The sequence below is a fragment of the Sciurus carolinensis genome, unplaced genomic scaffold (genome assembly GCF_902686445.1).
Source record: "Sciurus carolinensis unplaced genomic scaffold, mSciCar1.2, whole genome shotgun sequence".
Taxonomy (NCBI): domain Eukaryota; kingdom Metazoa; phylum Chordata; class Mammalia; order Rodentia; family Sciuridae; genus Sciurus; species Sciurus carolinensis.
Window position 1 is genome coordinate 620,171 of NW_025920189.1, and position 14,509 is coordinate 634,679.

Sequence of the window (14,509 nt, forward strand, 5' to 3'; positions counted from 1 at the left end):
CAAGTTGTTTTTATCCCAGAGATGGAAGAATAGTTTAATTTATGCAAATCAAAAAATGTGAACCAGAGTCTGGTCTCAGGCTCCTTCAAATTCATAATGACGGTGCTGGTTTTGACTGCTTGTCTCAGTAGACAGCCTGTGAGCCGCATGGTCAAAATCCCCAAAAATCCCCACCCCATCTGAGAGAAGGACTGCACATGCCTTCCCTCCTTTCTCCTTTGCAGTACAACCCTAGGTTTGTGCAGTTCTTCCCCGCAGTGCCAGGTGCCTCAGGGGGAGCCATTCCACTCCAAGCTGCAGTGAGTATTTTTACTTTCTCCTTTATTATTCTAGGAGTGGACAATTGACCAAACTCTGGTTAATGAGACAAATAGAAATCTCATGCAGAAAGAGGTTCTGGAAACATATTCTTCTCTCCTAGGAAAGGGCTAAGGGAGAAAGTGGTCTTTCTTCTTCTGGACACTGTCTTGTCTGGACAGAATAACTAGCCCCTGAAGCCATCTCCCTATGAGTTAACAGGTGGACTGGCAGTCAGCCAAGAGATGCACAGTGAGGGTTGGTGACTCTGGGTCCACTATCTCTGGATTAACAAACTGCCTTTCGGAGTTTCACAAAGGTGACACCAAAAGAGAAGGAAGTCAAAGTGAAGAATGTGAAGACTAACAAAGCAATTCTGAAAAACACCACAGCCACAAAAAAGAAGTCACCTGTGTTCAGATGCCTCTGTTGCAGCTCCATAGGCAATGGTGACATCCACAGTGGAGTCCTCAGAGAAGCAAGCTGGGCCACTAGGCTGCCATCAAGATTATCCTTAACATTGAATCTGACATACAGAAGATAAAAGACAGCAACACACTGTGATCCTTGTGGATGAGAAGACTAGTAAGCACCTGATCAAATGGGCTGGAACTCTGACAGTGACAGGGTTGAGGTCCACACCCAGATGTGACCTGAAGGAGAGAAAGAGTCCTAAGTCCACTAGCTCCTGATTGTGGTGCTTTGGATGTTGCCAAAAATGCTGGGATCATTTAAATTTAGTCTAGCTGGCTAGGTCTAAACACATTTTGTACCATAATACATATGCACAACCTACCTCTGTATGAGGAACTTAGAAATAATCGTCTCCCACTAGCCTCCAAAAGCAAACCAAAGGATCTATTGCCCAGATTTGGGAGGTGCCATATTCACATTCAGGACTATCTGACTTTTTCTTTTTTTAGTTTTTTTAAGTATTTTGTTCTTGTGCTTTTTGTGTTATGTGGCTGTGGTGCTGGAGATCAAAACACAGTCACACATGTGCTGGGCAAATGCTCTGTCACTGAGCTCCTTGTACAGTGCCCTAGTTTGTTCTCTTGATGCACACATTCCATGGGGCCACAAAAGGTTTCATAGTCAACAATATGCAGAAATATTTAGAGACAAAAATGTTCTCTTTACCAGAAAAAAATAAAAGCTAAATACTCAAACATTAAGAAGTGACTCAACTGAATTCTTGTATTGGAATGTTAAATCATGGCCACAATTCTATTAAGAAGGGAATGTAGTAGTACATAAAAATTAAACCCAACATAGTAAGTAGTTGACCCTATTTAGCATTAACAGAATACAAATATGCTGTAAGCTGCAGTGCACACACACAGAGGTGTATCTGAATGGTGGATTGCAAATTATTTAAAGTATCCCACTTTTACCTCACAGTATTCTCTTTTAAACTTTTCTATGTCTATTAAATATAGAACAGAAACTTACATTTAAACTTACATTTAAAAAAATAGCTATTATCTACCTCAAAAAAAAATACTACCTAAACTGCCAGTGATACTAAAAATAAAAGTACACTCTATTTTTTACAGATAACATCTTTCTCAGTTTTGTTTCCACCCTCTCTACTCTCAGCCTGTTCTCATGTGCAATCACCTTCACCAACTAAGGAAGCCTACATGGCAAGTTCCTCATGACTGGCATGGGAGATGTATTGGGAATGCAGAGCCAGTCAGAAAACAAGCTCAGGGACACTGATGACACACTTATGGAATGCTTGCCCATTGATCTCTTGGCCCTAAGGTTGAGCTGTGACAAGACACCACATTAGCTTCCTGACTGGAAACAACAGAGAAACCTGACAGTAAAGGGAATTAGAATGCGAAGTCTAACACCGATAGAATATTAGGAGAGTCAAAAGAAGAATGTGTCAAATGTGAAAGCATTGGGAAAACTGTATTAACAGTTACAGTATTAACTAACAGGAATTAAAATTCAAAAATTTAAGAAGATTCAAATTACTTACATAAAACAATACCTTTGTTATGGAGTTCTGCGATGAAATTCAGTTGCCGCTTTCTGCAGGCAGGTGGGGGTCTGAGCAAGTTGCATATCTGTAACCCAGAAATGTTGCAGGTCCTAACAATGGTCCATGCCTTGAAGTGTTGCAGAAGACACCAGCAGCTCACCATCCATTTCTTCTTATGAATACGAAGACTTAACTTTGTTCCACTGCTTAACAAGAAGCAGACCACACTATACCACTGGAACTCCAGACTCTCATCATGTTTAGGGGTTTATATAGCCCTTGGTTCACTGCCATTGGTCTAGCCTTATGCTAATTAGGGCTTGAAAGAAGGAACCAATGATATTGGTCCAATTTTATGCTAATTCGAGTGTGGAAATGTAGTAACGCTATTCCATTGGTCAGATTTTTAAATATAGGAGATTCATTCACAGTGCTTAATCAACATGTTGAATGAATGGATTGGATGTAGTTCGGTCGCAAAGCACTTGCCTGGAATTCATCAAGCCCTGGGTTCCATCCCCAGTTCCAGAGAGGAAAAGACAAAAAGGAGGACCCCACCAAAACAAGAAAAAAAGGAGCATGTGTGAATAAGCAATTTTTATCAATACATAAAACTTATTCAAGACAATGTGCATGTCTGCTCTTCAGTTCGACTTACTTCCTAAGTCCCCACCACCAGAAGAGAGACCATATGCCTGCAGACTGGGCAGTGTGGCAGACAGATGGGTGTCAACTTCTGTCAGGATGACTGCAATCCTACCAGCATGTACCAGGGGGACAGCCATCTACAGTTGCAGCATATCAACCCATGTACTACAACAAGGCCACCAGTGACAAGTATGTGCCCTGTGCTGTGCTCATGGACCAGAAGCCTGACTCCATGTACTCAGTGCACTTGGGTCCCTTTAGGCAGATCTTCAGGCCAGACAACTTGGTCTTTGGTCAGAGTAGTACTGGGAATGACAGGGTCAAGAGGCACTACACAGAAAGTGTGGAGCTAGTGGACTCTGCTGGTTGTTGTGAGGAAGGAGACAGGGTGCTCTGACTGCCTTTGGGTATATACCAAAGTGTGAGATAATTGGGTGAAATGGAGGTTCCATTCCAAGTTTCATGAGAAATCTCCACCCAGTTTTCCAGTGTGGTGAGACTCTATTAGGGTCCAGAAAAGTGAGACAAAGTGATGCTGGGAGTGGTTGGCTGAGAAGGCAGGAGAGGAGAGGCAGGCAATCACATACATCTCGTCCTGCCTTCTTACAGTATGGGTGCATTTGTGAATCTCAATCAAGTTCAATTGAACAGATTATAGAATATTTCTTCTGGAAAACCAGAGAGAAAATATTGCAGATTTTGGGCCATAGGCCCCTTGCTGCAACTGTTCAACTTTGTTACATTCATTGCAAATGAGGCCTCGACAACCCCTCAATGACCAGGTGTGGATGTGCTCTAATAATAATTTTTTTAATGGACAACAAAATAGTCATTTCACATAGTGTCTCTGGTTCATCTGCAGTGTTCTTTTTTTTCTGTGGATTTAAGTAGAAAATCTGAGCTAGAAGACCTGAAAATACAAGTGGAAAGCCTCTGTGGGAACAAAGTATGTGATGTACATACTCCTGTGTATAGAGGTTTGGCAAGGTGGCTGGTGAGGGAGCAAGGCAGTAGGGAGGAAAGCAGAGAGAGAAACAAGGGCCCATCCTCTCAGTCAGGGGCCATGTTACAGTTCCAATAGGGCCCGGAAATGACTGCCTGCATTTTCCAAAGCTATGGTGATTCTGGTCAGCAGGTGTCACCCAGGGAGTCTTTCTGGCAAGAGCAATGTCTGAGAAAATAGTGGAGGCTGTGTCCCTGCCCTTTGTCAAATACTCTGTGTGATGCTGCTTGAATCCCCTTTCTTCTCAGGGCTTCTGCACTGTCCCTACCTGCAAGTAATGTCTGGTGGCTTGGGGGTGGGGGGAACTGGTCTTCAGAGTCCCGCCAACCTGTGGCCCTTAGAGTTTCCCATGCCTGGTCATCTGTGCTGACCCCGCCATGCCATGCCCACCCTGGAACCTTCCCTGCTGCTGCTCCTTGGGTGGATTTGCCATGCCCCCTCTACTGACCCACTCTCACCATTCCTGGATCTTTAGGTCTCTAACCCACAGCCCAGGCTGTAATAGCAATGAACCAGCTGGAAGGGTGAGATTCAAGTTCCTTGCAAGAAGGAGCAGCTTAGGTCCCAGATTCCTACACAGAAACTGGGACAGTGCAAGGTCTGGCCCGCATAGCTACTGACAGTCCTGAATGCAGTGCAGCCCTGCAAGCAATGGATGCCCTCAAGGGCCACAAATTGAAGTGGGTCCCATCCTCAGTGGTAACACTGCAACCATGGTGACTGTCATTCCTGAGAGTCCATCCAAAGAGTAGCAGTAGGGAAGGGTCCCAGGTGGGTGGGGCAGGGTCAGCCCAGGCAGCCAGGCATGGAAACCTCTAAGGGCTCCAGGTGAGGGCACTCCAGGGACTGCAAGGGAGTCTGTAGTCCCTGAAATATGAGACCAGAACAGATGCATCTGTGAATGCACTTGGCACAGCAGGGACTTATCTGAAGTGTGTGGTCATCCAATGGCTAGGATTTGCACCCTCCTCCTCCACAGTCACCAGTTAATTTACCCACAGCAGGGCACAGGTGTACAGAGTTTCTAAGACTGTCACTGTGGTTGTTCTGGTCCTGCACAGACAGAAATTTCTCTCAGTCTCCAGTACATGGTGAACTTTTGCAAAGAGGATATTTAGGAAGGTTGATAGGAGGTGTCACCTCACACCCAGTCCCTGCCCTTCCAGAGGTACTTTTCACAAGATAACACCTTCCAGGACCACCAATCCCCTCATCCTGCTAGTGTGCATCCACTGAATGCCACGATGTTGGCAAGGTTGGTGAGGGAATGGAGTTATGAGTGGTATCATTCTGATATTCAGTGCTTGGTGATCAAAGTCTTGGAGAAACTTAACCTGCCTGTGAGAGTCAAGTCCCAGGTGTATGTTGGAATGGTTACATGCATCACCAGCTGCCAGGCTTCTGAAGCCACCTCCAGGGCACAGGCATGTGTGGCAAGCATACCCAAACCCAGTCCTGGGATTCACTGAGAGGCCGATTTCCTGGAGGTCAGAAAGTGTAGCCAGCTTGAGTGATTGGCAAGGGAGTGGGCTGAGCTACTTCTGATGAGTTGTGGGTCTTGACCTCCAGGCTTCAGTGCCTTACTCCAACTCCACTTTCCTCACTGTCCCTGAGGAGCCATCATGGCAGGTTTCTTTCCTGGATGAAGTTTGTAAAGATTGAAACACCCTCATTAGTCAACCTCAACTGGAATCCATTATTGTTTTTCTATATTAGGAAAATTTGCAACCAAAATCACAGAGGTTTCATCCCTTTGCAAGTCAAAGGCATCAAAAACAACCAGGACAGGAGCATGAGGAAGGATCATTACCTGCAGCAAGGTAGGTGAGCACTGAAAAACTGCTTAAGCAGTGTGTCCTGAAACAAAGGAAGCACGGGGCTGTCATGGAGGACCTGTGCCAAATCCTGCTGGAGAGGACTCTTATGTTCTCTAGGGGAGGGCACATTCCTTGGCATGGGCAGTCCCAGGCCATGCTTCCTCATACATTTCATGTTTCCAAATGGCAGAGAGCTTTACACAGTTGGTGCACAACTATAATCCTAGTTCCACCAGAGGCTAAGGCACGATGATCCCAGGTTGGAGACCAGTCTCAGCAAGGGAGTGAGGACTTCAGCAAGATAGTGAGATCTTGTCACAAAAGAAAAAATAACCAAACAGGAAAGTTCAGGGGTTGAAGCTCAGTGCTCAAGTACCTCTGGCTGCTAACCCCAGAACCAAACCAAACTGAACCAAACCAAACAAAAGGCAGATGGTCTTTCTTTAGGGCAGAGAATTGAGCATTCTAATGATGAGTAAACTTTACCCTAGGCCATCTAGTGGAGTGTGGGGGATTGAACTAATTTAAGCTCTTCCTTTCTTTTCCTTTTCTGAAACACCTGGACATCTTTGAGGAATGTTAGCAGTGATAAGTTCCATAACTGGTAGCACAGGTATTTATATTTTCCTCCCACAGCACTTGGATTTGCATAGGACAAGCTGGGTTGATATTTCTGATACACACTTTCTAGCTCTGACCACTTTTGTTCCTGCTCTGAAGCTCAGGTTTGTTGTCTAGTGTTGTGGTGAGCCAAGTGCTTACCATGGGTTGACCCCTTGAGGATTCACATCAACAACAGGAACAAGTCAGCCAGTGGCCATCCCATGACAGATAATGCTTGAATGTTTGGATCCTCCAATGAGAGTCCTGTTCAAATGCACTTAGGAGTCTCAAAGTGTTATTGGCAAGTTCCATTTAGAAGCTAGCCTAAATTCCAGCTCTTGTATTTCCAGGTAGATCCATTGAGCCAGTGGGTAGGAACTACAGAACTCCTTGACTGGACAGCAACAGAAATGTTTTCCAATTGTCATAGTCAAGTCAGCAAAGAAAGCAGGGAGAATGATCAAAGAATCTCAGAAGTCCAATGGCAGATTGCCTGAGCCAAGCCTGTATCTGGGAGCTGGGTGAGGTCAGCAGGAGTGACCTCTTCTGAGCTGCTTGCTGCACCCTGAATAAGTGTCATTCTCATGAGGGCCCTGCCATCACAGTGACAGAATGGACAGCAACACATTCTTCATATGACTGAGCTACAACTCCGTCCTCTCTTACTTTGAAGGTGTAGATGAGTGCTGGGTGCCTCTGTTTAGCCATTTTGGACACTCTTCCCTTGTTTTTCTTTTTCCTTATTTAAACTGTTATTTTTATTACTATGAAAGAAGAGACTAAGCTTTTGAGAGATGATCCTTTGCATCTATCACAAATATTTTACTAGATTTCCTTCAAAGTTTAAAATGATGGTTAAGAAAAATTGCAGCACTATTTAATATTACTCAAAACTGGCTAACAGATACTCATAATATTTAGTTCATTAAAGAAAACTAATATCTTTGCAACAATAATGGAAGTAAGTGACAATAAGATTTAAATATTGTCTAAAGTAAGAATTTTATAAGGATCATTTTACTATATTAAGAGACAGAAGTGCATAACAAGTACAACTAAGGAGAAGCAAAAAACCAGAGAAAATCAAAAGTGTCTACAGTTCTTTCTTTATTATTCAAATGGTTGGGCAATGGAAAAGGAAGAAAAATTGCTTAATTTTAACTAGGCAATGTAAAAATAGTATCAGTACCATAACTTTGAAAGATGAATACTAAGATGAAATAATTTAGTTATAAAAATAATAAAAATTATAATAAAAATATGAAAATATGTAGATTCTAATTAAATCATTAATCATTTTTATTGTCTCATATGTATCCTGGCAACATGTGCTTCATTCTAGAAGAATACATGGCTGTTGAATCATTGCTGTTCCATTAATTCATGACTTTCGTATAATCTAACACTCATAATTTTTGCCTCTGATTTCAGTGATTCTGAAGAATCATATCTTGAATTTGTTCATTTGTGCTTGGACCTATATTCTAACTAAAATTATTTGCCCCCACCATCAGTGTTCAGCACCATGCCTCACAAAGCCAAATACCAGAACACCCTAGAAGATTTAACTAAAAGAACACTCATATTTGCCCCAGTCCCTGACAAGCAAGAGGCCATGGACCCTGTCTGGGTGTCCTACCCATCTAATTGCCTGGAGTCAATGAAATCCAACAAATGGGGTCATTTACTTTACACCATTACCTGATAAGTTCTTTCAGACCCCAGAGGGCCTACCACATGGAATACAGTAGAACTAGAGTTATGAAAACTGAAAATTCATACAAAGTTGTAAATGCCTAGTTGAGCGTACTTGACAATTAACTTCATATAAACTCCCTTCAAAACTTCTCTGCTTCTTGTAAATCCCCCTTTCCTTTTATTTTAACCATATTTTATTATTCTATATTATTCACCCCCTATTTAATGCCCGGCTCTCCCAATGACTCCTCCCTGTTCCTTTAAACAAAATGTTACCTTGCTCTCTCCCTTGGCTCCACCTCTTACTCTTTTTCTTTTCTCTTCTAGTTCCCCTCTTCTCATTTTGCTCTACCACCTAGTCTATTCTACAAGTAGTCTTTATTTTTGTAGTGCTTTTGTATCACTGTAGTTTGCTTTACTTAAGGGCTATATGTAAGGAAATGGACACTTAAGAAAGGAAAATGAAAAATTAGCCTTGGTCTTCATTATGTACAGAAGAAACTTGTTTCAAAATTACTAGTTTAAAAATTCCCCAACCTGCCCTCCTTGAATACATATCAAAGGCACCCTGTTTTCTACCTTCCCAAATCAATGAACCAGACCTATTTCCATAAATTACTAATGTCATTATTTAACCAAAGACATGAGTTTGGCCACAAATCTGCTCACTTCTCCCTTGTTCTTCCTCTGCTCCATCTACCCTGGTGTCAGGGACCAAGAGGAAGTTCCCGTTCCAAGAATGTTCGATGAGCGGCAACCCAGGGGACATTTTGCATTGCCTCGCCCTGTGCAGACACCTTGCAGCTGACGGCTGACGGATTTGCAGAGTGCGCCCCTCCCCCCTTCCAGCTGACAGTTCTAATGATATGGCGCAGTCCCTGCTTCTCTTCTGGGATTTCACCTTCCTGCCAGTGCGAACTCATCTTCCTGCCAGCGCGAACTTGCACCCTATCAGGAGCCCAATAGAAGAACACAGCCAACCAGCCTGCGCCTTGTCATACCCCTCATTCCCTCAGGATATAAATACCCGTGTGAACAATAAAAATTTGCAGCTTGATCAGGACTCTTGTCTTGCTGTCACTCCTTGTGTCTCTTGTCCCTTCATTCCTTCTCTCTTAGGTTCACTGTCCTCGTTGATGTCCTGTGGGTCGGGACAGTTGGCGCCCAACGTGGTTGACTGGAGTCTTTGCCTGAGAAGTGAATGCCGTCCTCCTCGGAAGCCTTTGCCAAGCAGGATTCGTGATTGCCTTGGCGAAGGCCACAGAGAGTCAGATCCAGGAGAAGAGTGAGGCCGGTGCAAGGTGAGTGGCACACCATGGGCCAAAGAGTTTCATCACACGATTTGTTTCTGTCAGGCCTCAAGGAGGCCCTCAAGAATCGAGGAGCATGTGTTAAGAAAAAGTACTTAAAATTATTCTTTTCATACATAGAGGATTTGTGTCCTTGGTTTCCCCTCGAGGGTACCATTGACGGTAAATGGTGGCTCAGAGTAGGAGACTGCCTCAATGACAATTATGAGACTTTTGGTCCTCAAAAGGTGCCAGTCCTCGCCTTTTCTTATTGGAATTTAATTAATGACATTCTTAAAAGTTCGCCCTTTTACAGTGGGACTTTAAAACTTGTAAAAATTGGGGAGCAGGCGATGCAATCCACCTCTCACCCCCCCTCGTCATGCGCTTTGGTTAGTATTCAGATGCCCCCTACTCAGCCTTCTCAGGAACCTGGGACCCTCCCAGACCCCACCTTACAAAAGGAGTCCCCTAAAAATCCCCCTAAGATTTATCCGGTTTTAAATCCCCATGATGAGTTGACCCCAGAGGACGAGGCCACCCTGGAAGAGGCAGTGGCTCGATACCATTCTCTAGACCTGCCACCTCTTAAAAATCCACCTCCCTCTTATATACCCCCTGCCTTTTGTGCTCCAGCACTTCAGGGACCTACTGCCCCCCAAGACATTTTTTCCCCGCTTCCCTTGCCTAATCTAACCCCTTTACGCGAGTCTCTCCAACATAGGCAGGAACAAATCCAACTTTTAAAAGAACTAAAAGCCCTTGATGCCGAACTTTGCTCACTAGCCTTGGGCACGTAGTTAACACAAACTGGCCCAAGACCCCTTAATACTCATAGGGTGAAGTTGTGCGGTCAGCCCATTCTTGCTTTCCCAGTTACTCGCAGTCAAGCAGATCAGCCCGCACAGACTGAGGCAGAGGGTCTAGAAGAAGGTCAGGAAAAGGAATCAGGGGATGAACAAGAGGTAGAACCAGAGGGAGAACAAGAGGAGGACCAGGAATCGGGATGAGGAGGAGCCCACCTCTGGACAGAGTGGAGCCCTTGGTTCTTATAAAAGACTGAGCCTCTGCTTTCTTGAAAGACTTAAAAAGGCTTGTGCTCAGTATGGCCCAACTGCACTTTATACACTGGCCTTACTAGAAAACCATAGTACACAATGGCTTACCCCTAATGATTGGAAATTTTTGGCCCGAGCCACTCTCAGTGCAGGTGACTTCCTGTTATGGAATGCAGATTTTAAGGAATACTGTCGGGAAACTGCTCAAAAAAATTCAACCAAGTCTTCCTCTAAATCCTGGACCTATGTTAAGCTAGTGGGCAATGCGCCATTTGATACTAACCCTAAACAGGCGCGCTTCCCTACTGGGCTCCTAGCACAGGTTCAAACTGCTTGTGTACATGCTTGGAGACGGCTCCCTCAAAAGGGCTCGGCCACCACCACCCTAGCAAAAATTCGTCAGGGTCCTGACGAACCTTAGAGTGACTTTGTTGCCCAGCTTAATCTAGCTGGGGAGCACTTACTTGGACCAAGTGAAAATAAGAGGTCCTTTGTAAAATATCTTGCCTTTGAAAATGCCAACCCAATATGTCAAGATGTTCTTCGGCCACATAAAGATAAAGGGAACCTTTCTGACTTCATTAGGCTGTGTGCCAGGGTGGGAACGGCCCATGCCATGGGTCTTGCCATTGGCGCCACCTTCACCAAGGCCCTTCACAACCCTGGCCCACGTACTTGCTTTACTTGCAAACAACCTGGCCATTTTGTGTGAGAGTGCCCAACAGGGAGACTGGGTCAAAGACCCATATCTCCTCAAACAGGGGCTAAACCACCTCTGCTCACCTTTGCCCTAAATATGGTAAAGGTCACCACTGGGCCAAGGAGTGTAGATCCAAGACCAATGCCTTTGGACAGCCTATCCCTTCTCGCTTCTCGGAAAACTCCTCTCGGGGCCAGCCCCTGGTCCCAACCGCCCCCAGAACAAACCCAGGGGCAATAAGGTTTGTTCCCTCTCAGACTCCTGACCCAATCCAGGCCCCCTGTCCTTCTCCACAATCACCTCCCTCCAATGCGCTACCCCAGGCAGTGCAGGGTTGGACCTCTGTGCCTCCACCAATACAGTATTAGACTCTATGCAAGGACCCCAAATAATACCCGCTGGGGTTGTAGGCCCCCCCACCTCATATGTGTGCTCTTATTCTTGGGAGAGCTTCTACTACCTTACAAGGTGTTCAGGTCTTTCCTGGCATCATTGATAATGATTACACTGGAGAAATTAAAATACTGGTCAAAGCTATTAATGGAATGGTGGCCATCCCTGCCTGAACAAGAATTGCACAATTAGTACTCCTTCCCCTCAATTCAGGAAACAGTCCCACTGCCCAAAATTCACCATGAAACACGGCCTCCTTAGGTTCCTCTGATGTGTATTGGGTCCAACCTATCTCCCACAAAAGACCCACTCTTACCTTATTTATTGAAGGAAAGAAATTCCAGGGGATCTTAGATACTGGTGTGGACGCCACAGTTATTTCTCAAAAATATTGGCCATCAGGATTTGCCCCTCACCTCATCGTTAACTGACCTCAAAGGAATAGGACAATTAAAAAATCCCCTAATGAGCTCTAGGGCTCTCAACTGGACTGACAAGAAAGGAAATAAAGGAACTGTTACTCCCTTCATTGTTCCTGACCTCCCTGTTAACTTATGGGGACGAGATATTTTGAGTCAAATGGAAGTTATTCTTGCTAGTCCCAATTCTATAGTTACTCATCAGATGCTTCGTATGGATTTTGTCCCTGGTACAGGCCTTGGGAGGCTAGGACAAGGACAGGTTGAGCCTGTACAGCCCATACAAAAAACAGACAAATTTGGACTTGGGTATTCGGATTTTTAGTGTCGGTCCCTGACCCTCCTGTACCCCATGAAGACAAAATTATTTGGGAAACTCAAACTCCTGTGTGGGTGGATCAGTGGCCCCTTACCCAAGAAAAATTAGAGGCTGCCTCCATGTTAGTGCAGGGACAGTTGACAGCCAGCCATGTGGAACCCTCAACCTCACCCTGGAACACTCCTATTTTTGTTATTTAGAAGAAATCAGGCAAATGGCGCCTTTCACAGGATTTGTGTGCTATCAATAAGGTTATGCACCTGAAGGGGGTACTATAGCCAGGCATCCCTACACCGGTAGCTATTCCTAGGGACTATTATAAAATGGTCATCGACTTAAAAGATTGCTTTTTTACTATTCCTTTACATCCTGAGGACACACCATATTTTGGTGTTCAGCCTCCCCCGCAACAATTTTCAGGGCCCTATGCAAAGATTTCAATGGAAGGGCCTTCCCCAGGGTATGGCTAACAGCCCAAGTCTTTGCCAAAAATATGTTGCTCAAGCAGTACACCCTGTGAGAGAGCAGTGGCCACAAGCTTATATATTACATTATATGAATGATTTGTTAATCGCTGCACCTAATACCTATGATCTTAACAATTGTTATTTGGATCTCTATAAGGCCCTCACTGCCTTGGGACTACAGATAGCTCCTGATAAGGTTCAGACACAGGACCCCTATACCTACTTGGGCTTCAAACTTCAAACTAATCAAATTCAAATCCCTAATATACAATTGCATGTGGACCATCTCCACACTCTTAACGATTTCCAAAAATTACTAGGGGATATCCAATGGCTAAGACTATCTTTAAAACTACTTACCTATGTTCTTTTGCCTCTTAATGATATTCTAAGGGGAAATTCTGACCCCTCTTCTCCTCGAGAACTTACTCCTAAGGCACGGCAAGCATTAAATCAAGTCACAGAAGCCATCGCTCAACAATTTGTTACACAAATATCTTATAACCTTCCTTTGGTTTTGGTTATATTACACACCCCTCATACACCCATGGGACTATTCTGGCAGCGGGATCCACATTTTAAAAATAAAGGTTGCCCCTTGCTTTGGGTTCATTTGCCCACCACATCCTCTAAAGTTATTGCTGTCTATCCTGCTCAGGTAGCTTCTATCATTATTAAAGGTCACCTACTTTCTTGACAACATTTTGGCCAAGACCCTGATAGCATTTTGATTCCATACACTAAGGATCAGACCTAATTTTTACTATAGACAAGGGATGAATGGGGTATTGCCCTATCAGGCTTTTTGGGAACAATTGATAACCACCTTCCCAATGACCTCCTTTTGCATTTTGCTCAATTACATCCATTTATTTTTCCTTCGGGTTACTCGGAAGACTCCTATTCCACAAGCCCTTACTGTTTTTACAGATGGTTCCAGCAATGGTCGTGCAGCCTTTGTTGTTGATAATCAGCCCACCATCTTTGACACTGCTTATCCATCAGCACAGCTTGTAGAATTGTTTGCTATAACACAAGTCTTTATGACATTTTTTGATAAACCTGTTAATATTTATACAGACAGTGCTTACATTGCCCATTCTGTACCCCTATTGGAGATTTCACCTGCCATTAAGGCTTCCTCCAATGCAGCCTTTTTGTTTAACCAGCTTCAACAACTAATTCAGGCTAGAAAACATCCATTTTTTTTAGGACACATTAGAGCACATTCTGATCTTCCCAGTCCCCTATCATGGGGTAATGCTCAGGTTGATGCAGCCACTCCTTCTATTTTCCCAATTCTTACTGGATCCATCCAAGAGGCCACAGATTTACATAACCTTCACCACTTAAATTCTCAGAGCCTTCAGTTACTTTGTAAAATTACCAGGCAACAAGCAAGGGAAATTGTAAAAGCATGTCCTGCTTGCGTATTCTCCCTTCCTATTCAACACCTGGGTGTTAACCCTCAAGGATTACTGCCCAATCAAATTTGGCAGATGGATGTTACTCACTTTCCTGAATTTGGAAAAACAAAGTACATACATGTTTCCATAGATACCTTTAGTGGCCTTATTTTTGTATCACCGCATTCTGGAGAAGATACCAAGGATGTCCTTTCTCATCTTGTCTCAGCCTTTTCCATAATGGGAAAGCCAGCACATATTAAGACAGATAATGGCCCTGCATATACCAGTACCAAGTTTAAACAGTTTTGTGCCACTTTTCAAATCTCTCATTACTACTGGAATTCCATATAACCCTCAAGGTCAAGGCATTGTGGAACGTGCACACCTTACCTTAAA